The sequence below is a fragment of the Rutidosis leptorrhynchoides genome, chromosome 9, assembly GCF_046630445.1.
Source record: "Rutidosis leptorrhynchoides isolate AG116_Rl617_1_P2 chromosome 9, CSIRO_AGI_Rlap_v1, whole genome shotgun sequence".
In the NCBI taxonomy this organism is placed as follows: Eukaryota; Viridiplantae; Streptophyta; class Magnoliopsida; order Asterales; family Asteraceae; genus Rutidosis; species Rutidosis leptorrhynchoides.
In genome coordinates this window covers 119,813,926-119,839,239 of record NC_092341.1, presented here as the reverse complement: position 1 = coordinate 119,839,239, position 25,314 = coordinate 119,813,926, and positions in this window count along the sequence as shown.

The window sequence follows — 25,314 nt, the reverse complement described above, 5'->3', positions numbered from 1 at the left end:
TTTACTTATCATAGTATCATGTTAACTATATATATATATCCATATATATGTCATCATATAGTTTTTACAAGTTTTAACGTTCGTGAATCACCGGTCAACTTGGGTGGTCAATTGTCTATATGAAACATATTTCAATTAATCAAGTCTTAACAAGTTTGATTGCTTAACATGTTGGAAACATTTAATCATGTAAATATCAATCTCAATTAATATATATAAACGTGGAAAAGTTCGGGTCACTACAGTACCTACCAGTTAAATAAATTTCGTCCCGAAATTTTAAGCTGTTGAAGGTGTTGACGAATCTTCTGGAAATAGATGCGGGTATTTCTTCTTCATCTAATCTTCACGCTCCCAGGTGAACTCGGGTCCTCTACAAGCATTCCATCGAACCTTAACAATTGGTATCTTGTTTTGCTTAAGTCTTTTAACCTCACGATCCATTATTTCGACGGGTTCTTCGATGAATTGGAGTTTTTCGTTGATTTGGATTTCATCTAACGGAATAGTGAGATCTTCTTTAGCAAAACATTTCTTCAAATTCGAGACGTGGAAAGTGTTATGTACAGCCGCGAGTTGTTGAGGTAACTCAAGTCGTTAAGCTACTGGTCCAATATACCTTGGATTTAATTTCCCTCGTTTACCAAATCGAACAACGCCTTTCCAAGGTGCAACTTTAAGCATGACCATCTCTCCAATTTCAAATACTATATCTTTTCTTTTAATGTCAGCGTAGCTCTTTTGTCGACTTTGGGCGGTTTTCAACCGTTGTTGAATTTGGATGATCTTCTCGGCAGTTTCTTGTATAATCTCATTACCCGTAATCTGTCTATCCCCCACTTCACTCCAACAAATCGGAGACCTGCACTTTCTACCATAAAGTGCTTCAAACGGCGCCATCTCAATGCTTGAATGGTAGCTGTTGTTGTAGGAAAATTCTGCTAACGGTAGATGTCGATCCCAACTGTTTCCGAAATCAATAACACATGCTCGTAGCATGTCTTCAAGTGTTTGTATCGTCCTTTCGTTCTGCCCATCAGTTTGTGGATGATAGGCAGTACTCATGTCTAGACGAGTTCCTAATGCTTGCTGTAATGTCTGCCAGAATCTTGAAATAAATCTGCCATCCCTATCAGAGATAATAGAGATTGGTATTCCATGTCTGGAGATGACTTCCTTCAAATACAGTCGTGCTAACTTCTCCATCTTGTCATCTTCTCTTATTGGCAGGAAGTGTGCTGATTTGGTGAGACGATCAACTATTACCCAAATAGTATCAAAACCACTTGCAGTCCTTGGCAATTTAGTGATGAAATCCATGGTAAGGTTTTCCCATTTCCATTCTGGAATTTCGGGTTGTTGAAGTAAACCTGATGGTTTCTGATGCTCAGCTTTGACCTTAGAACACGTCAAACATTCTCCTACGTATTTAGCAACATCGGCTTTCATACCCGGCCACCAAAAATATTTCTTGAGATCCTTGTACATCTTCCCCGTTCCAGGATGTATTGAGTATCTGGTTTTATGAGCTTCTCTAAGTACCATTTCTCTCATATCTCCAAATTTTGGTACCCAAATCCTTTCAGCCCTATACCGGGTTCCGTCTTCCCGAATATTAAGATGCTTCTCCGATCCTGTGGGTATTTCATCCTTTAAATTTCCCTCTTTTAAAACTCCTTGTTGCGCCTCCTTTATTTGAGTAGTAAGGTTATTATGAATCATTATATTCATAGATTTTACTCGAATGGGTTCTCTGTCCTTCTTGCTCAAGGCATCGGCTACCACATTTGCCTTCCCCGGGTGGTAACGAATCTCAAAGTCGTAATCATTCAACAATTCAATCCACCTACGCTGCCTCATATTCAGTTGTTTCTGATTAAATATGTGTTGAAGACTTTTGTGGTCGGTATATATAATACTTTTGACCCCATATAAGTAGTGCCTCCAAGTCTTTAATGCAAAAACAACCGCGCCTAATTCCAAATCATGCGTCATATAATTTTGTTCGTGAATCTTCAATTGTCTAGACGCATAAGCAATCACCTTCGTTCGTTGCATTAATACACAACCGAGACCTTGCTTTGATGCGTCACAATAAATCACAAAATCATCATTCCCTTCAGGCAATGACAATATAGGTGCCGTAGTTAGCTTTTTCTTTAATAACTGAAACGCTTTCTCTTGTTCATCATTCCATTCAAATTTCTTCCCTTTATGCGTTAATGCAGTCAAGGGTTTTGCTATTCTGGAAAAGTCTTGGATGAACCTTCTATAGTAACCAGCTAGTCCTAAAAACTGGCGTATGTGTTTCGGAGTTTTTGGGGTTTCCCACTTTTCAACAGTTTCTATCTTTGCCGGATCCACCTTAATACCTTCTTTGTTCACTATGTGACCGAGGAATTGAACTTCTTCCAACCAAAATGCACACTTTGAAAACTTAGCGTACAATTCTTCCTTCCTCAATACTTCTAACACCTTTCTCAAATGTTCACCGTGTTCTTGGTCATTCTTTGAGTAAATAAGTATGTCATCAATGAAAACAATGACAAACTTGTCAAGGTATGGTCCACACACTCGGTTCATAAGGTCCATGAACATAGCTGGTGCATTAGTTAAACCAAACGGCATGACCATAAACTCGTAATGACCGTAACGTGTTCTGAAAGCAGTCTTTGGAATATCATCTTCTTTCACCCGCATTTGATGATACCCGGAACGTAAGTCAATCTTTGAATAAACAGACGAGCCTTGTAGTTGATCAAATAAGTCGTCGATTCTCGGTAGTGGGTAGCGGTTCTTGATGGTAAGTTTGTTCAACTCTCGGTAGTCGATACACAACCTGAATGTACCATCTTTCTTCTTGACAAACAAAACAGGAGCTCCCCAAGGTGATGTGCTTGGTCGAATGAAACCACGCTCTAAAAGTTCTTGTAATTGGCTTTGCAGTTCTTTCATCTCGCCGGGTGCGAGTCTGTAAGGAGCACGAGCTACTGGTGCAGCTCCTGGTACAAGATCTATTTGAAATTCAACGGATCGATGTGGGGGTAATCCCGATAATTCTTTTGGAAATACATCGGAAAATTCTTTTGCAATGGACACATCATTGATGCTCTTTTCTTCAGTTTGTACTTTCTCGACGTGTGCTAGAACAGCATAGCAACCTTTTCTTATTAGTTTTTGTGCCTTCAAATTACTAATAAGATGTAGCTTCGTGTTGCCCTTTTCTCCGTACACCATTAAGGGTTTTCCTTTTTCTCGTATAATGCGAATTGCATTTTTGTAACAAACGATCTCTGCTTTCACTTCTTTCAACCAGTCCATACCGATTATTACATCAAAACTCCCTAACTCTACTGGTATCAAATCAATCTTAAATGTTTCGCTAACCAGTTTAATTTCTCGATTCCGACATATATTATCTACTGAAATTAATTTACCATTTGCTAATTCGAGTAAAAATTTACTATCCAAAGGCGTCAATGGACAACTTAATTTAGCACAAAAATCTCTACTCATATAGCTTCTATCCGCACCTGAATCAAATAAAACGTAAGCAGATTTATTGTCAATAAGAAACGTACCCGTAACAAGCTCCGGGTCTTCCTGTGCCTCTGCCGCATTAATATTGAAAACTCTTCCGCGGCCTTGTCCATTTGTGTTCTCCTGGTTCGGGCAATTTCTAATAATGTGGCCCGGTTTTCCACATTTATAACAAACTACATTGGCATAACTTGCTCCGACACTACTTCCTCCGCCATTACTCGTTCCGACACCATTTGTTCCTTTCGTTCTATTAACCCTTGGTCCGTAGACCTCACACTTCGCCGCGCTATGACCATTTATTTTACACTTGTTGCAAAATTTGGTGCAGAACCCCGAGTGATACTTTTCACACCTTTGGCATAGCTACTTCTGATTGTTGTTATTGTTGCGATTATTATTGTTGTTGGGATGATTGTTGTAGTTGCTGCTGTTGTTGTTGTTGTTGTTGTTGTTGTTGTTGGGCCGTTTGTTGTAGTTGCGATTGATGCTGCGATTGTTGGGATAATTGTTGCGATTATTGTTGTAATTGCTGTTGTTGTTGTATCGGTGATTCTTATCACCGTTTTCCTCCCACTTTCTTTTGACTTGCTTCACATTGGCCTCTTCAGCAGTCTGTTCTTTAATTCTTTCTTCAATCTGGTTCACTAGTTTGTGAGCCATTCTACATGCCTGTTGTATGGAGGCGGGCTCGTGTGAACTTATATCTTCTTGGATTCTTTCCGGTAATCCTTTCACAAACGCGTCGATCTTCTCTTCCTCATCTTCGAATGCTCCCGGACACAATAGGCACAATTCTGTGAATCGTCTTTCGTACGTGGTAATATCAAATCCTTGGGTTCGTAACCCTCTAAGTTCTGTCTTGAGCTTATTGACCTCGGTTCTGGGACGGTACTTCTCGTTCATCAAGTGCTTGAATGCTGACCACGGTAGTGCGTACGCATCGTCTTGTCCCACTTGCTCTAGATAGGTATTCCACCATGTTAACGCAGAACCTGTGAAGGTATGCGTAGCATACTTCACTTTGTCCTCTTCAGTACACTTACTTATGGCAAACACCGATTCGACCTTCTCGGTCCACCGTTTCAATTCGATAGGTCCTTCGGTTCCATCAAATTCCAAAGGTTTGCAGGCAGTGAATTCTTTGTAGGTGCATCCTACACGATTTCCTGTACTACTAGATCCAAGGTTATTGTTGGTATGTAGCGCAGCCTGTACTGCGGCTATGTTTGAAGCTAGAAAAGTACGAAATTCCTCTTCATTCATATTCACGGTGTGTCGAGTAGTCGGTGCCATTTCCTTCAAAATAGTCAAATGGAACAAGTTAATCATACAGAATATTAAGAGTAGTTAATAGTATTTCGTAGCATAATATGAACTCATTTATAAAAGCTTTTTCTTCATATTAGCGTTTTATAAGTTTAAATTCGGGTAGTACCTACCCGTTAAGTTCATACTTAGTAGCTAATATACAATTCAACTACTGCAATTCTATATGAAAAACTGATTATAATAATATTTCGCGTTCAAACTTTTACAAAATATTTTACAAACTTACAATACCACTTATTTTACATATAGAATGAAATATAGCACACAATAAAGTTGATACAAGATGGTTGTGAAGATAATTCTAGCTAGTACACAAGTCGTTCAGCAAAGGCAATAAAGACACGTAATTCATACGTCCAGAAACAAGTCATGCATTCTGGTTTTACTAGGATTACTTCCCATCTTTGGTCTTGTGGAACATAACCGTTTTGGCCATTGATAAGACAGCGTGTTGTAACGTCGTCAAAGGGACGAGGGTTACGTAATGTCCAACAGTCCCGTAACAATCTAAAAACCTCATTTCTTACCCCAATTACCGACTCCGTCACTTGGGGGAACGTTTTGTTTAATAGTTGTAGCCCGATGTTCTTGTTCTCACTTTGGTGAGAAGCGAACATTACTAATCCGTAAGCATAACATGCTTCTTTATGTTGCATGTTAGCCGCTTTTTCTAACTCACGAAGTCCAATATTCGGATATATTGAGTCAAAATAATTTCTTAACCCATTGCGTAAAATAGCATTTGGGTTCCCCGCAATATATGCGTCAAAGTAAACACATCGTAACTTATGGATTTCCCAATGTGATATCCCCCATCTTTCGAACGAAAGCCTTTTATAAACCAAGGCATTCTTGGAACGTTCTTCGAATGTCTTACAAACTGATCTCGCCTTAAATAGTTGTGCCGAAGAATTCTGACCGACTCTAGACAAGATTTCATCAATCATGTCTCCGGGTAGGTCTCTTAAAATATTGGGTTGTCTATCCATTTTGTGTTTTTATACTGTAAAATAGACAAGAGTTAGATTCATAAAAAAAATACTTATTAATACAAGCAATTTTTACATATATCATAAAGCATAAGCACACTATATTACATATATTACACCACACGAATACAACTATCTTATTCCGACTCGCTTGTTTCTTCTTCTCCGGTTTTGGTTCGTTTTGCCAAGTTTCTAGGGATATATGATGTTCCCCTAATACGAGCCGTCGTTTTCCACATTGGTTTAGAAAAACCTGGTGGTTTAGAGGTTCCCGGGTCATTGTTACAACTTAAGGACTTCGGAGGTTGACGATACATATAAAGTTCATCGGGGTTGGAATTAGATTTCTCTATTTTTATGCCCTTTCCCTTATTATTTTCTTTTGCCTTTTTAAATTCAGTTGGGGTAATTTCTATAACATCATCGGAATTCTCGTCGGAATCCGATTCATCGGAGAATTGGTAATCCTCCCAATATTTTGCTTCCTTGGCGGAAACACCATTGACCATAGTTAACCTTGGTCAGTTGGTTGAGGATTTTCTTTTACTTAACCTTTTTATTATTTCCCCCACCGGTTCTATTTCTTCATCCGGTTCCGATTCTTCTTCCGGTTCCGATTCTTCTTTCGGTTCCGACTCTTCTTCCGGTTCCTCTTCGGGAACTTGTGAATCAGTCCACGAATCATTCCAATTTACATTTGACTCTTCATTATTATTAGGTGAGTCAATGGGACTTGTTCTAGAGGTAGACATCTATCACATAATATCAAACGCGTTAAGAGATTAATATATCACATAATATTCACATGTTAAAAATATATAGTTTCTAACAAAATTTGTTAAGCAATCATTTTTCAAGTAAACACGATCGAAGTCCAGACTCACTAATGCATCTTAACAAACTCGATAAGACACACTAATGCAAAATTCTGGTTCTCTAAGACCAACAATCGGATACCAACTGAAATGTCCCGTTCTTATTGATTAAAAACGTTCCATATTAATTGATTTCGTTGCGAGGTTTTAACCTCTATATGAGACGTTTTTCAAAGACTGCATTCATTTTAAAACAAACCATAACCTTTATTTCATCAATAAAGGTTTAAAAAGCTTTACGTAGATTATCAAATAATGATAATCTAAAATATCCTGTTTACACACGACCATTACATAATGGTTTACAATACAAATATGTTACAACAAAATAAGTTTCTTGAATGCAGTTTTTACACAATATCATACAAGCATGGACTCCAAATCTCGTCCTTATTTAAGTATGCGACAGCGGAAGCTCTTAATAATCACCTGAGAATAAACATGCTTAAAACGTTAACAAAAATGTTGGTGAGTTATAGGTTTAACCTATATATATCAAATCATAATAATAGACCACAAGATTTCATATTTCAATACACATCCCATACATAGAGATAAAAATCATTCATATGGTGAACACCTGGTAACTGACATTAACAAGATGCATATATAAGAATATCCCCATCATTCCGGGACACCCTTCGGATATGATATAAATTTTGAAGTACTAAAGCATCCAGTACTTTGGATGGGGTTTGTTAGGCCCAATAGATCTATCTTTAGGATTCGCGTCAATTAGGGTGTATGTTCCCTAATTCTTAGATTACCAGACTTAATAAAAAGGGGCATATTCGATTTCGATAATTCAACCATAGAATGTAGTTTCACGTACTTGTGTCTATTTTGTAAATCATTTATAAAACCTGCATGTATTCTCATCCCAAAAATATTAGATTTTAAAAGTGGGACTATAACTCACTTTCACAGATTTTTACTTCGTCGGGAAGTAAGACTTGACCACTGGTTGATTCACGAACCTATAACAATAGATACATATATATCAAAGTATGTTCAAAATATATTTACAACACTTTTAATATATTTTGATGTTTTAAATTTATTAAGTCAGCTGTCCTCGTTAGTAACCTACAACTAGTTGTCCACAGTTAGATGTACAGAAATAAATCGATAAATATTATCTTGAATCAATCTACGACCCAGTGTATACGTATCTCAGTATTGATCACAACTCAAACTATATATATTTTGGAATCAACCTCAACCCTGTATAGCTAAGTCCAACATTCACATATAGAGTGTCTATGGTTGTTCTGAAATATATATAGATGTGTCGACATGATAGGTCGAAACATTATATATGTGTCTATGGTATCTCAAGATTACATAATATACAATACAAGTTGATTAAGTTATGGTTGGAATAGATTTGTTACCAATTTTCACGTAGCTAAAATGAGAAAAATTATCCAATCTTGTTTTACCCATAACTTCTTCATTTTAAATCCGTTTTGAGTGAATCAAATTGCTATGGTTTCATATTGAACTCTATTTTATGAATCTAAACAGAAAAAGTATAGGTTTATAGTCGGAAAAATAAGTTACAAGTCATTTTTGTAAAGGTAGTCATTTCAGTCGAAAGAACGACGTCTAGATGACCATTTTAGAAAACATACTTCCACTTTGAGTTTAACTATAATTTTTGGATATAGTTTCATGTTCATAATAAAAATCATTTTCTCAGAATAACAACTTTTAAATCAAAGTTTATCATAGTTTTTAATTAACTAACCCAAAACAGCCCGCGGTGTTACTACGACGGCGTAAATTCGGTTTTACGGTATTTTTCGTGTTTCCAGGTTTTAAATCATTAAGTTAGCATATCATATAGATATAGAACATGTGTTTAGTTGATTTTAAAAGTCAAGTTAGAAGGATTAACTTTTGTTTGCGAACAAGTTTAGAATTAACTAAACTATGTTCTAGTGATTACAAGTTTAAATCTTCGAATAAGATAGCTTTATATGTATGAATCGAATGATGTTATGAACATAATTACTACCTTAAGTTCCTTAGATAAACCTACTGGAAAAGAGAAAAATGGATCTAGCTTCAACGGATCCTTGGATGGCTCGAAGTTCTTGAAGCAGAATCATGACACGAAAACAAGTTCAAGTAAGATCATCACTTGAAATAAGATTGTTATAGTTATAGAAATTGAACCAAAGTTTGAATATGATTATTACCTTGTATTAGAATGATAACCTACTGTAAGAAACAAAGATTTCTTGAGGTTGGATGATCACCTTACAAGATTGGAAGTGAGCTAGCAAACTTGAAAGTATTCTTGATTTTATGTAACTAGAACTTGTAGAATTTATGAAGAACACTTAGAACTTGAAGATATAACTTGAGAGAGATCAATTAGATGAAGAAAATTGAAGAATGAAAGTGTTTGTAGGTGTTTTTGGTTGTTGGTGTATGGATTAGATATAAAGGATATGTAATTTTGTTTTCATGTAAATAAGTCATGAATGATTACTCATATTTTTTGTAATTTTATGAGATATTTCATGCTAGTTGCCAAATGATGGTTCTCACATGTGTTAGGTGACTCACATGGGCTGCTAAGAGCTGATCATTGGAGTGTATATACCAATAGTACATACATCTAAAAGCTGTGTATTGTACGAGTACGAATACGGGTGCATACGAGTAGAATTGTTGATGAAACTGAACGAGGATGTAATTGTAAGCATTTTTGTTAAGTAGAAGTATGTTGATAAGTGTATTGAAGTCTTTCAAAAGTGTATAAATACATATTAAAACACTACATGTATATACATTTTAACTGAGTCGTTAAGTCATCGTTAGTCGTTACATGTAAGTGTTGTTTTGAAACCTTTAGGTTAACGATCTTGTTAAATGTTGTTAACCCAATGTTTATAATATCAAATGAGATTTTAAATTATTATATTATCTTGATATTATCATGTATGAATATCTCTTAATATGATATATATACATTAAATGTCTTTACAACGATAATCGTTACATATATGTCTCGTTTAAAAATCATTAAGTTAGTAGTCTTGTTTTTACATATGTAGTTCATTGTTAATATACTTAATGATATGTTTACTTATCATAGTATCATGTTAACTATATATATATCCATATATATGTCATCATATAGTTTTTACAAGTTTTAACGTTCGTGAATCACCGGTCAACTTGGATGGTCAAATGTCTATATGAAACATATTTCAATTAATCAAGACTTAACAAGTTTGATTGCTTAACATGTTGGAAACATTTAATCATGTAAATATCAATCTCAATTAATATATATAAACATGGAAAAGTTCAGGTCACTACAGCATACTCTCTTTTAACGGGACTAATGACCAATTAATCTTATCGCAAAAATGTCTACATACATAACTTCTATCCGCACCAGTATCAAATAAGACAGAAGCTAAAATATTGTTGATTGTGAATATACCTGTTACCAAGTCGGGGTTATCGCGTGCATCCCTTGCATTAACATTAAAAGCTCTACCACGGGGTGGCCCGCCATCTTTTCGCTTGTTTGGGCACGCATTTCTGAAATGGCCCATCTGTCCACATTCGTAGCACTTCTTAGGTCCATTGGTGTTCGGCTTCCCATTTAAAGTGGTGACCTTGCAGTCTTTCCCGATATGCCCAGACCGTTGGCACTTCTCGCAGACAACATTGCAATACCCAGTGTGGTGTTTTTAGCATCGCTTGCATTGTGATAAGGTTCCTTTGTAGTTCAGGTTGGTGTTGGTGTTGTTGTTGGGATTAGGGTTTCCACCATTGTTGTGCCTCTTGGCGGGGGTTTGATCGTATTTTTTCCCCTTGTTGTTGTTGTTGTTGTTGTTGTTGTTGTTGTGGTTGTTGTTGTTATTATCCCACTTTCGCTTTTCGCTACTACCAGCCTCAAGCTTAGCCTTCTCTGGCTCATCAATAAGAATCTGATTCATGAGGGTATGCGCCATGCGCATTGCTTCGGGAACATTCGGTGGTTTGGACGATGTGACATTTCCTTTGATGGACTTAGGGAGTCCCCAGAAGTATCTCTCCATACTCTTGAATTCCGGGGTGACCATGGTCAGACACATAAGAGCTAGTTCCAAAAATCTCCTGTTGTAACCATCAAGGTCGTTCCCAACGGCCTTTAACTGCATAAATTCGATTTCCATCTTCTGGATTTCGGTTCTCGGACAATACTCATCAATCATTGCCGCTTTGAATTCCTCCCATGGCGTAGCATACACCTCATCAATGCCTTTCGCTTGAGCTAACGTGTTCCACCACGTTAGCGCGCCGTCAGATAGCGTGCACGAAGCAAACTTGGTCTTGTTGTCCTCCGAACAGTTGCTAACTTGGAATACTGATTCAAGTTTCTCGAACCATCTGGTGAGACCAACCGGTCCCTCGGTTCCACTGAAGTTATGTGGTTTGCAGCTCTGGAATTCCTTGTAAGTACACCCATTTCGAATGGGTGGGATAACTGGTGGTGGTGGCAGTGGAGCTTGGAGATTTCTTTCTGCTAGGGCTGCAGCGACACGTTCTTGGATCATCTCTTCAATTTGAGCAGCAGTAGGTGTGGATCGACCGTTAGCCATGATGTTCTAAACAAAAATTTTGACTCAAGTCAAAATCCAGTATGCAAGTAGTAATAATACAGTATATAGTAACCAACATGGAATCAAAACATCACATGTTATTAAATAACGCATCTAGGTACAAATACCACAGAATCATCGTACAGTAATGTAAATAGAACATCGTGCAAGAATTAAATAACGCAAAGTTCCATTAATAATAATAAGTTCCATACATCTGAGTAAGTCCGTACAATACATGAATAATACAACAGCTACAACTAGATTACATAACGAAATCTAAATACAAAAGTCCTACGGTGAAGGTGGGTGAAGGATGTCTAAAACCTGAGCCGACTGCTCCTCGAGCTCAGTAACCCGAGCTCGGAGGATTCCCACCTCCCTTGTCAATTCCTCGACACTGGGAGTTGGTGGGGCAGGCGGTGCTGGTGGTGCCGGTGGTGCAGGTGGTGCAGTCCTCACGAAACGAGGTTCAGATGTCCCGGCTCCAGAAATAGTCAGCACGTAACGAGGTGCCTTACGTATGAGTGGGTCGGCAGGGTACGGCACAAGCCGCTTACGGGAAGTAACCCTCCGACGCCGACCAAAAGCGTCAATGAAAGCACGACCTCCATTCACCCCTGGAATAACGGTGCCATCAGGACGGTACCGCTTCTTCGGCGGGGTGGAGGGTGCCCGTATAGGTATATCAGCAGGGTCCTCGTCATCACTGGAGTCATCCGAAGAGGTGTCATCTGATGGAGCATCAGTGGAAGACCCGTCGTCTGAATCATGTGGTGGCGACACGTGTGGCTCAATTGGCAGTCCGAAGGCGGCCAACATCTGTCTGTGTCTGCCTGGCAGAATCGGCACTAAACGTCCATCGGGAGTGCGTCGGCAAGGCGTGCGCATATGGTTACGAAATGGCCCTTCTCCGAACTCCGCGGGAATCTCAATCCCACCGATGTGGTGCTGTGACCCCGAGGGTTCGGGAGCAGACGGAGCTGGAAATCTCCGTAGGGCCTACGTGTCCATCGGAAGTAGCCACTGGGGCAGGTGTACTACTACTGGCTCCGGAAGTAGAAGCGCCGGGATCACTAATGGGTAGCGGGACCGGTGTATCGGCAGCAGCAGCAGGTGGGGCGACGGGGTCTGAGTCTGAACTGCCCAAAACGCTAGCAGGTGGTACATCCGACATCTGAACAAGGAAAATAAATTTTCCATGTCAGTAAGTCATAAAGTAAGCACATATTAGGCCAACAGTTTAAATCATGTATAACAATAAGTAGCATGGCAATAATAACGAATCGTTCAGAAGTAGCATGCAATCGAAAGCAAGTAATATCATGCAGTAGTGAAATCATGTAATAACATATGGCATATAGCAGTAACAGTAAGCAGCAGCATGCAGTAAGTTCAGCGGAAACAAGTAAACTAGCAAGTTGTAGATTAGTCCTATTAGTGAATCCTACTCGGGTCGGTCTTAGACTCACTAATGCAACCTAATTCCCTACAACCAATGCTCTGATACCAAATGTGATGCCCCGTACAAAACCATCGTGTACGAATCATCAACAACAGGATCATTACAAGGTTAAGTACTATATGCTGTAATTAAAGAAGTTGCATTCATGATAAAAAGGTGATGTCATAACCGACATCAAATGTTTTACATTTCAAAAGCATGCTTCACTAAGTAAAAGCAAATAATAAGTGTATGTGACCACAATGGTCGTTACAAGTCATAGTTCAAAAGTACTAAAGTTTGAATGCAAGGTAAAGTAGTTCATGCGATGACAACTCTAAGCAGCGGATGTCTACATCACGACTAGTACACAGCGGAAGCTAACCTCAAGCACCTGAGAAAAACATGCTTAAAAACGTCAACACAAAGGTTGGTGAGCTATAGTTTAAGTATAACAGTAAGTAAGGTAGGCCACGAGATTTCAGTGCTACAAAGAGCGTTTCAAAACAGTATGATAAAGTATATGTTAACCGTGGGCACTTGGTAACTAACTTAACGTTTATACCCCCTGAAAGTACACTTGGCAAGTGCATATGTTTATGAAGTATTAAATACTCATTAAATGCTAGCTCTACTAGCCCGAGTGGGGATGTCAAACCCTATGGATCCATATCTAAGATTCGCGTTCACCGGTTCAAAAACCAATGACTAAACGTTACCGAGCTAAAGGGAATGTTTCTGCCGTTATATAACCCACACATATATAAAGTTTAAGTACTCGTACCTAGTATGTAAAACATAAAATCCGCATGTATTCTCAGTTCCCAAAATAAGTTAAAGTAAAAAGGGAATGCTATAATTCACAATGATAATGTAGTCGTAAAGTCGGTTCGGAAAAGGTGTGCAAGTAAACGGTCCGAAAGTCCTCAACCTAAGTCAAATAGTACTAAGTCAGTAAATCATCTGAAAAGGTTTAAAAGTATGTAAATAAGGTCTTAAGGGTCATCATCATTCATCATTAAATAAAAGGCGTAAAGTAAGTTTTGTTTATGAAAGTAGTTTAAAACAAAGGCTGACTTCAGTCAGTCACCACGGCCTCTACCCTTACTGAATTAAGGTGAGACCAGTGGCCATGGCTCCGCCTATGAGTCCCTTAAGTGTGGTAAAATTTACAGAAGCAAACTTGTCTTTGTTTGACCGTGGCGACGGTCTAAGTGCGAGTAGGTCAGAAATTTCTGCACAACGTTAAAGGACATAGTGACTTTCGGAGGGCCATAAATCCTAAACCGTAACTCGGATTAAGACGAGTCCTATATGAAAAGTTATCTACTCGAAAAGATATATCTAAAAATCATTGTCTCAGTAGCCCAGGTCTACTGGTATGTTACAGAAACAGCAGGTCAGTAGGGTTTGGACAGAAACAGTAAGTTTAAGTGAGTTCCGGTGGTCTTGGTGCTTGATGCTTATCACGGTTCTCATCCTTGATGCGTATAGCTTCAAGTGTACAACTCGTTGATGTGTATGCATCATATTGACCAAGATTTGACCATCATAACCCTAGTGCAAGTCTAAGACATGAAGCACAACTCACTTAAGAGTTGCATGTAGTTTGATGAACCAAAGTTACATCAAAGTCTTAGGTTTGACACTTACATGAACTATAATAGAAATATTGAACTCTAAACTTGAAAATAAACTAATTAATCAAGATCTTAAAATGTAGAACATAGTTCTTAGTTAGATCTTGAAGATCCAAGACTCAAAAGTCTAGATCAAGCATAAGTATACAAGGTTATATTTAAAGAAAACTTATTTGTATGTTCTTGAACTTTCAAGGTTAACTTTTAGTTCAAGATTAATGAGATCAAGACTAACTTGTAGTACTTGACCATTTAAACTAATTACATGAAAGTAAAGTGCAAGAAGAAGTAAACTAAGTAAACAAGTAAATTATTCATGGTTGTTCATACTTTAAAGATTCAAACCAAAGTTTGATCTTTAGAAAGTAAACTTTAAAGTTTATTTCATGAACTTCAAGTATGAGTTACAACACATGAACTTTCTTTCTTTAAACAAGTAATAAGTGGAGATCATAAACTAGAGAGTTTATGTCTTGTATGTTCTTAAAGATACAAGATAAAATGATGAACAAACTAGTGAGTTTGATTCATAATAACTAGTAAGTAATTACAACAAGTAAGTAAACTACAAGTAATTAATAACAACAACAAGTGATGATGATGATTCAAGATGTATATGTTTCGGTTTTTGGCCAAGAAAGAAAGGAGAAAAGAGCTTGTTACTTACAAGGTTTAGAGAGAAAAGTGAGAGAGAAAGAGTGAAAAGATGAAAGCAAATGAATGTGTGTTTCAATGAGAGAAGTCTAGCAAGTTAACAAGTAATGTAAAAAAAATTTTTGAATCCATTTGTGCCCATGAAAGGTCACGGCTGCAGCAGCCAAAAGGAGGAGGGGGAAGTTTGTTCTATGGTTACTAGCTTGTAAAGTTCATTAAAGTTGGTTACAAGGTGGTATGTGCATGGGGAGGAGAAGTAACAAGATTCTAAGTCTTTTAACTAACTAGTTCCATTCAAACATGATACTTACACATGAAAGACTTGGGCTAAATAGTCCATTAAAGAAGTAGGGTGGGCTAATCAAGTCCATGTACAAAAATAAAGCCCAAGTTTGTAAGTAATTAACAAGTAATCCAATAAAAGTTCAATTAAAGCCCAAGTAACTAACTAATCACCATAGTTAATTAAAATGATTAATAAAATTAATCATGAATGTAAACAATACTCTAAAAATATTATTCGTGAAGTTTCGTGTGTCACAAAGACGTTTCGGGAAATTAAAGTCAAGTTCGGGCAATCATGGCGACATGTAAATGTAATAACATACATTCGTTTAATCACACGTATTAATAATAATAATTATTAATAAATAAACGTTGGAAAATCCAGGGTCGTTACAATCAAGCATACAATACAACTAACTACTTACTAACAATAATTCATGGCTTTCAATGCATTAAATGTTCACATTCAATTCTATTAAACCCTAACCAACAACATCAAAATCACTAATCAAGTTTATGGAGTTTTCTCAAGTAACCTACCCATCAAATTGAAGTTAGTGATACTAGGAACACATTTAATACATGCATTTATAACATTTAACAACATTAATGCAACCAAATCACTAAATCAAACACACCAAAGTTTATGTTCATGCTAGTTACTTCAAATAACAAAATCGAACATATAAATCATATATTCATGTTAGACTTGAGCCATAGACACTAATTAACAACTTTATAAGTTAAAAACATCAAGAACACAAAATCTAGTAATTTTAAAAAGTTACCCAAACTTGATGAAATCGGTATAGAATCGAAGAGGAAGTTGCAAGGATTCCAAATATGTAATTTGTTTTGTGAGACACCCGCTAGCTTGGATTTAGATGATGATTCTTTTGTTTGGAGAATTGAAAGAAAAATGGAAAGTATGAAGAGAAAAGGAAAAATGAAAATGAAAAAGATGAATGGATGGGAGTGGTTTGACCACTTTGACCTAGTCAAAAGTTTGGTCACATGACAAGATTGGTCCCTCAAGTTTTAATCGGGTGCGTGAATTACCTAAACGAGATAATTTAAAACGCGTATTAACGGGAGGTGTTATAAACATATAACGGACTTTAAATAATTAAACAGAAAAGTAAACGAAAAAAGGCGGGATGTTACAATCATGGTCCAAGCCGCAGAGACGGCTGACTTGTTTATCTCTCCATATAAATAGCAAGGCTTGGATAACTTTAAAGACTTATACCTCTTGCATGTTACTACTCAAAATCATCAGAGAATCACAAGAACATAACACTTCTACATATGTTTGTGATTAGCAAGAGAAGTTCTATAATCTCATAGATTATTGAAGGGGTTTTGTAAACTTACTTTCAAATCTTTATCTTTGCGAGTTTACATAGTGTTGTAATAATCCCTATAATTGTCTTAGGATTGTCATCACTAGAAAAGGGTGATCTTTGTACTTTATAATTAGAAGCATATGCTAGCTTAGCTATCATCTTCCTTAAAGGGAATTAAGGAGTTGATTAATCTCATTGGAGATTAATACTTGTCCAAGGTGAAGACAAATTGATCTAAGTTGGAGGTAATCTTTCAAAGGGATAGAAGGATTAGGTTTGTTGTCTAAAGAGAAGTACAAGGCTTGTTGATATGACTACTAAGATACGGCCAAAACGGACGATTTTATTCGTGCGGTGTCGTTAGGCCGCAAGACGTTAGATTCAGTTGATCAAGGTAGCATACAGTGGTTTGTTTATTTATATTGTGCGGGGCCTAAATTTACTTTTAACTTTCTAGGATGTAGAAGGTGTAAGTTAACCTAGGGTCGTGTTTTTGAATGGATTAACGAATTGAAGATCAAGTAGATAATTGTCTTTTAGTTAAATTACCTGGATAAAGGATAGTAGTTGGTTTAAGCTAATGGTCCTAGTTGCGGAAAAGTAAATAAAGTGGAAGGATATCCGGAGTATGCAGATCAGGGAAATGTTGACAAAGATATTAGTTTTGGGTTAGGGAAAGGTAATTATGTTTAAGTTAAGACTATTTTTGGAATGGTGTAGATCTGGTTGGATGAGCCAATTACATAGACCTACTTATCTCTAGACTCTTGGAGTTCTCGTTGAGTAGTGAAAAGTATGTCACTTGGTTGTATAATTGAAAGGTAACTATACCTTGGAGGTTATCCTCAGTAAAGTACTAGGTTTATTAGTGATTTTAGCTCTAATCCTAACCCTTGTTATCAGCTTAGTTAACTGAATAACAACGTGTCATGTTGATTGAACACTGATCACAAATAGAAGGAGTCCGTCGGTTTAAGTTGACAAAACATTAATTGAAAACTAACAACCATTTCATCATACTAATGAGATCATATCAATCCAAACATTATACAGCATTACAGCTGATATACTGAAAGTAAAGTAGATAGAAACCTAATAGATACCTAGACAGTGGATATGACTTAGTCCCAGGGCAACAATCAAACAAGAACATGCAATAGGTTTGGGTCATACAGTCAAGGCACTAACTAGATCTTAACATCTCCTAAGAGGTCTCTTTGGAAAAATTAATAGGTATACTAGGTCATTCATGTCTCAATTCCTAAGTTTCGTGTCCTAAAAGCGCATTAGATGCCTCTCGGGAACTCCGGCCATACCGAGTTCATAGAATCTTCAGGTACAGTATAACCAGGGGTCTTAATCCTATGAAGTAGCTAAGTTCATATAGGTGGACAAGTCCTGATCACAACCTAGGTTGGTCAATCCTTAAGATGCTAGCATACAAATCTACCAGACTCACAAGTTCAGTATTACGACAGTAATCGTACTAAATTAACATAACTACGCTAACCCAAACTTCTATCATGTCAACATACAGATTAATTAAGCTATCGTTGTAATATCAGAACGTATTATTAAACATAAAAGGTAAGCATACATGTTTAATATAAAAGACAAGCGTTTTGGATAAAAACCTAAAAAGGCTGAAGAAATCTGCCCGAGATCGCAGGGACTCGCCGGGATATCCTCCAAAAAATAAAAGCTAAGCTAGCTACTACTAAAAACTAACTAAAAAGCTTGAAAATATAACGTGAATTACAAATTGAGTGTGTGTTGAAATGGATGGAAAGAGCCCTTTAAATAGACTTGAAATTTGCCAGCAAACGGCTGGCAAGCAGTTTGGCAAGCCGTTTGCTGAGCCCAATTGACCAGATCAGCCGTTTGTTGTGCCCGTTTGCTTGACCCGTATGGCAAGCCGTTTGCCATAGTGGCAGGCCGTTTGACAGCCCATTTGGCAGGCCGTTTGGCTTGCTGATTTGCTGGATCGTAACTTGATTTCTTATTTTTCACCGTTTTCGCTCTAGAATCTTCGTTTTAGCTCCTTTTTACTTGATTCTTTTTTGCATTGCTTTCGCAATTACTTAATCTACAAAATCAACCTACAAAGCGATAATTTTTCCGACAAAGCTTAAAACTTTATTGATTTAGGGCCTAATATCGGAGGTAAAAATGTGACTTTTTGGCCGATATCACTTGTAGATCGGATCTCCACCGGATTTGGAGAAAGGTTCTTAGTGAAGCAAAATTCCCGAATAGTGAATCGGGGAGTGGATTAAGGTGGATTAGTTAACATCCCCCCGAACCACTATAAATCCTTGTGTTTATGTTCTTTACTTTACATTCTGCACTATTACAAACATAAACACATCACACATTAGTTTGAGTTGATTAAAGTGATCAAAGATTATTCAAATCTTGTTGATCATCGAAAATGTTTAAAAATCGTATTAAGTAACTATTCACCCCCCTCTAGTTACTTACAATTGGTATCCAAACGGTTGCTCAAACATTTGCTCTAGAAACGTGTTTAATTGAATCAAAAATCATTTTGGCAAAAACTGAGTCAAACTTTCTTGGGATCAAGTCAAACGATGGCATACTTTGAAAGATTGGCTAATGAAGCACCAATCTTTGATAGAGAGGATATCTATGTGTGGATGATAAGATTCGAGATCTATGTCAAACCAAACGATTATGACATGTGGAGAATCATCAAGGGAGGAAACCTTATTTTTCAAGAATCTTCAAACATGGTGAAATCAAAATTCCTAAATGATGAAGTAGTGAATAAAATGCTAGAGAAATTTGATGTTATATCACTACTTCATAGAGTTCTTTCTAGTGAAGAAAGGGTTAGAATGCTTTCATGCGAAAGTACAAAGAAATGTTGGGATACACTATGTCCTTGAGTTGAAGAAGCCTCTAGTTGCTCAATGAAGAATGGGTTCGAAGAAAAGGTTACAAGACATGAATGTCTTGGTGGGAATTGGTTGGTTGATCAAGATGAAGACTTTTGTCTCATGGATTCAAGATACTCTCCAAGTCAAGATGACCCTAGTGAAGATGAAGTTGAATCGTGCTATCAAGAAGAAGAAGGCGAAAGTGTAAAGCGTTCAAAGTAATGAAGTACATGTATTATATCCTTCTAATTATGAAGATTTGCTAGATGAGTACAAAGCGGTAAAATTTTTGTATAATAGAAGTTGTGACAAAGTAAAATTGTTGGAAAAAGAATTACAAAGGTAAATCAACTCACCAAAATTTTAAGTGATGAAAACAATTATTTGAAAAGATCTTTAAATGACAAAAATTGTTTTAAAGATAAAATTATTTTGAAATCTAGTCACAACTCTATTAAACACAAATAAAGTACTCTAAGTCCAAGATCAATCATTAAGAAAGATGAAAACCTAGGAAGGGTAAATAAATCTAGCAAATCTATAGGATGGATAAGTCAAAGGTTGGTAATCTTAGTATAAAGGAGAATCAATGATCAAACATTAAGAAAAGATGATTGTGCATTTAAAACTTAATGTGTTTTAAACTAATGTGTCACTATTTCAAAATTGCATATCTTCTAAATGATGAAAAGGATTTCTCAATAAGATTATGCTTAACTTCAGAATGAATACTTGCTTGAAATGATTGCATGTTAGTTGTAGGACAATGTGCCTTATGTGTATAATATATATATGTGTGTGTGTGTATATATATATATATATATATATATATATATATATATATATATATATATATATAAACATGCATACATACGTATCATTGATGATGAAACGTCGGTTGGATGTGATCATACAATGTTAAGCGAAGAAAACTTATCCTCAAGTATTCTATAGAAACGACAAAATCGCCAAAACGCGCTCGACGTGAAGAATCAGACAAAAATTTCACCATTCTAAGCTGCACGGTTGAACTGTGACAACCCGGAAATTTCCGAACAAATTTAAACTTAATCTTTTAATGATTAATGTTTCCGACACGATAAGCAAAGTCTGTAATGTTGAGTCTCAAAAATTTTGAACTATTTAATTACCCTTCGATTGATCTCGACGATTCACAAACAAGTATATGTAAATAGATACATATATATTAATATATATATATATATATATATATATATATATATATATATATATATATATATATATATATATATATATATATATATATATATATATATATATATATATATATATATATATATATATATATATGATAACTTAAAAACGTTAACAAAGTATTAAATGTATAATACTGTACATTAGACTTATTGGTTTGAATATCTATTTGATATATTTAACTACAGAGTTAAAAGATAATACCAAACGATTGAACTAGAAGATATTTTAACATTTATAAATCTCATAAATGTTGTGATATGAGTATGGCTTTCTGTTATGAGGTCCACATTGATTTGAGAAATCTTTCCTTTTTAACGATATTCAGAATAAATGGTAAAGTGATCTACAAGTGAGAACAAAGTGTCAAATAAAGAAAGTTAGACAATGTTAGTGGAGATTCATGCATATTTTACAATGCATGCTTTACATCAATTTCCTCATGCTTTTGATGTGTTAATTATTTAGCTTCCATAATATTTAATAGGAAGAACATAGAGAGTAAATAATTTAGATAAAGGATGACGACAAGATAGCAAATTGACGTGTTACATTAAAATGATTTCATATATTTATTTATTCATTGGACTTTACCCTTTGATTCATGAACAAACTATAAAACATGAAAACCGTTATACTTTATATGTAATTTTACTTTCCTAAAATGTTTTATGAAATAACGATGTCTATTTATTACAACCTTTAAAATGAGTTCTAATATAATTAGTTTTGAAAAACTAAATATTATATTATTAAATAAATATTTCAATTATAAATAATATGTACAAATTTATATTTTTAAATGAAGATATATATATATATATATATATATATATATATATATATATATATATATATATATATATTACGTAGTGATAAAATATAATATTTACTTAGTCATAAAATGATTTGATTTAAAATAATATTATTATTAATAAAAAACGAGACGATGATTTAAAGAAGCAAATGACCAAAACACTTAAATGTATAAGTTACATCTCAAGTAATATAATTTATTGGTGAATAAGTCTAACTATTGATAAAGGTACACGTCGCGAAACGTAAAGTACAAGTTTTCTCAACGTACGAAAGGACGTTTGAAAAACTGGAACTGGGACATAAGTCGAGTGACAACGTACAATTCATCGGAACAAAAATTACAAGTCAAATATGCACGTGAATATTGTATAATATATATATATATATATATATATATATATATATATATATATATATATATATATATATATATATATATATATATATATATATAAGAGTGTCGGCAGCATGAATTGCTCAAAGATGAGTTGGACAAGGCAGCCATGCAATCGCATGGGCTTATGCCTTGATCCCCATGTGATCGTATGGGGGTTAGGTGCAGGCCACATCTATTATAAATTGAACGAATTGCGGTTTCTGATTCATTTCTTCACATACTTCGCTCAAATAAATAAATAAATATATTATTAATATTAATCTTATTACTATTGATATTAGTATTATTAGGTAACGTTATTATTGGTATTATACATAAAATATTACGACGAGGTCATGAGAAGTGATTTTCAAAACGGGTTTTGAGCGAGATAGATGTAGTGACCCGAACTTTTCTATGTTTTTATATATTAAATGAAATTGATATTTACATGATTAAATGTTTCCAACATGTTAAGTAATCAAACTTGTTAAGACTTGATTAATTGAAATAGGTTTCATATAGACAATTGACCACCCAAGTTGACCGGTGATTCACGAACGTTAAAACTTGTAAAAACTATATGATGACATATATGTGGATATATATATAGTTAACATGATATTATGATAAGTAAACATATCATTAAGTATATTAACAATGAACTACATATGTAAAAACAAGACTACTAACTTAATGATTTTGAAACGAGACATATATGTAACGATTATCGTTGTAACGACATTTAATGTATATATATCATATTAAGATATATTAATACATCATGATATCATGATAATGTAATAATTTAACATCTCATTTGATTTAATAAACAATGGGTTAACAACATTTAACAAGATCGTTAACCTAAAGGTTTCAAAACAACACTTACATGTAACGACTAATGATGACTTAACGACTCAGTTAAAATGTATATATATGTAGTGTTTTAATATGTATTCATACACTTTTTAAAGACTTCAAGACACTTATCAAAATACTTCTACTTAACAAAAATGCTTACAATTACATCCTCGTTCAGTTTCATCAACAATTCTACTCGTATGCACCCGTATTCGTACTCGTACAATACACAACTTTTAGATGTATGTACTATTGGTATATACACTCCAATGATCAGCTCTTAGAAGCACATGTGAGTCACCTAACACATGTGGGAACCATCATTTGGCAACTAGCAAGAAATATCTCATAAAATTACAAAAATATGAGTAATCATTCATGACTTATTTACATGTAAACAAAATTACACATCCTTTATATCCAATCCATATACCAACGACCAAAAACACCTACAAACACTTTCATTCTTCAATTTTATTCATCTAATTAATCTCTCTCAAGTTCTATCTTCAAGTTCTAAGTGTTCTTCATAAATTCTACAAGTTCTAGTTTCATAAAATCAAGAATACTTCCAAGTTTGCTAGCTTACTTCCAATCTTGTAGATTGATCATCCAACCTCAAGAAATCTTTATTATTTACAGTAAGATATCTTTCTAATACAAGATAATACTCATATTCAAACTTTGATTCAATTTCTATAACTATAACAATCTTATTTCGAGTGGAAATCTTACTTGAACTTGTTTTCGTGTCATGATTCTGCTTCAAGAACTTTCAAGCCATCCAAGGATCCTTTGAAGCTAGATCCATTTTTCTCATTTCCAGTAGCTTTATCCAGAAAACTTGAGGTAGTAATGATGTTCATAACATCATTCGATTCATACATATAAAGCTATCTTATTCGAAGGTTTAAACTTGTAATCACTAGAACATAGTTTAGTTAATTCTAAACGTGTTCGCAAACAAAAGTTAATCCTTATAACTTGACTTTTAAAATCAACTAAACACATGTTCTATATCTATATGATATGCTAACTTAATGATTTAAAATCTGGAAACACGAAGAACACTGTAAAACCGGACATACGCCGTCGTAGTAACACCTCGGGCTGTTTTGGGTTAGTTAATTAAAAACTATGATAAACTTTGATTTAAAAGTTTTTCTTCTGGAAAAATTATTTTTCTTATGAACATGAAACTATATCCAAAAATCATGGTTAAACTCAAAGTGGAAGTATGTTTTCTAAAATGGTCATCTAGACGTCGTTCTTTCGACTGAAATGACTACCTTTACAAAAACGACTTGTAACCTGTAATTCCAACTATAAACTTATACTTTTTCTGTATAGATTCATAAACTTAATTTCAATATGAAACCATAGCAATTGGATTCACTCAAAACGGATTTAAAATGAAGAAGTTATGGGTAAAACAAGATTGGATATTTTTTGATTATTTTAGCTACGGGAAATGTTTAACAAATCTATACAAATCATATCCTAGCTACCTTATATTGTATTATACATGTATTCTAATATATTATGTAATCTTGGGATACCATAGACACGTATGCAAATGTTTTGACATATCATATCGACCCATGTATATATATTATTTGGAACAACCATAGACACTCTATATGCAGTAATGTTGGAGTTAGCTATACAGGGTTGAGGTTGATTCCAAAAATATATATACTTTGAGTTGTGATCTAACCTGAGACGTGTATACACTGGGTCGTGGATTGATTCAAGATAATATATATCGATTTATTTTCTGTACATCTAATTGGGGACAACTAGTTGTAGGTTACTAACGTGGACAGCTGACTTAATAAACTTAAAACATTAAAACGTATTAAAAATGTTGTAAATATATTTTGAACATACTTTGATATATATGTGCATATTTGTTATAGGTTCGTGAATCGACAGGGGCCAAGTCTTACTTCCCGACGAAGTAAAAATCTGTGAAAGTGAGTTATAGTCCCACTTTTAAAATCTAATATTTTTGGGATGAGAATACATGCAGGTTTTATAAATGATTTACAAAATAGACACAAGTATGTGAAACTACATTCTATGGTTGAATTATCGAAATCGAATATGCCTCTTTTTATTAAGTCTGGTAATCTAAGAATTAGGGAACAAACACCCTAATTGACGCGAATCCTAAAGATAGATCTATTGGGCCTAACAAACCCCATCCAAAGTACCGGATGCTTTAGTACTTCGAGATTTATATCATGTCCGAAGGGTGTCCCGGAATGATGGGGATATTCTTATATATGCATCTTGTTAATGTCGGTTACCAGGTGTTCACCATATGAATGATTTTTATCTCTATGTATGGGATGTATATTGAAATATGAAATCTTGTGGTCTATTGTTACGATTTGATATA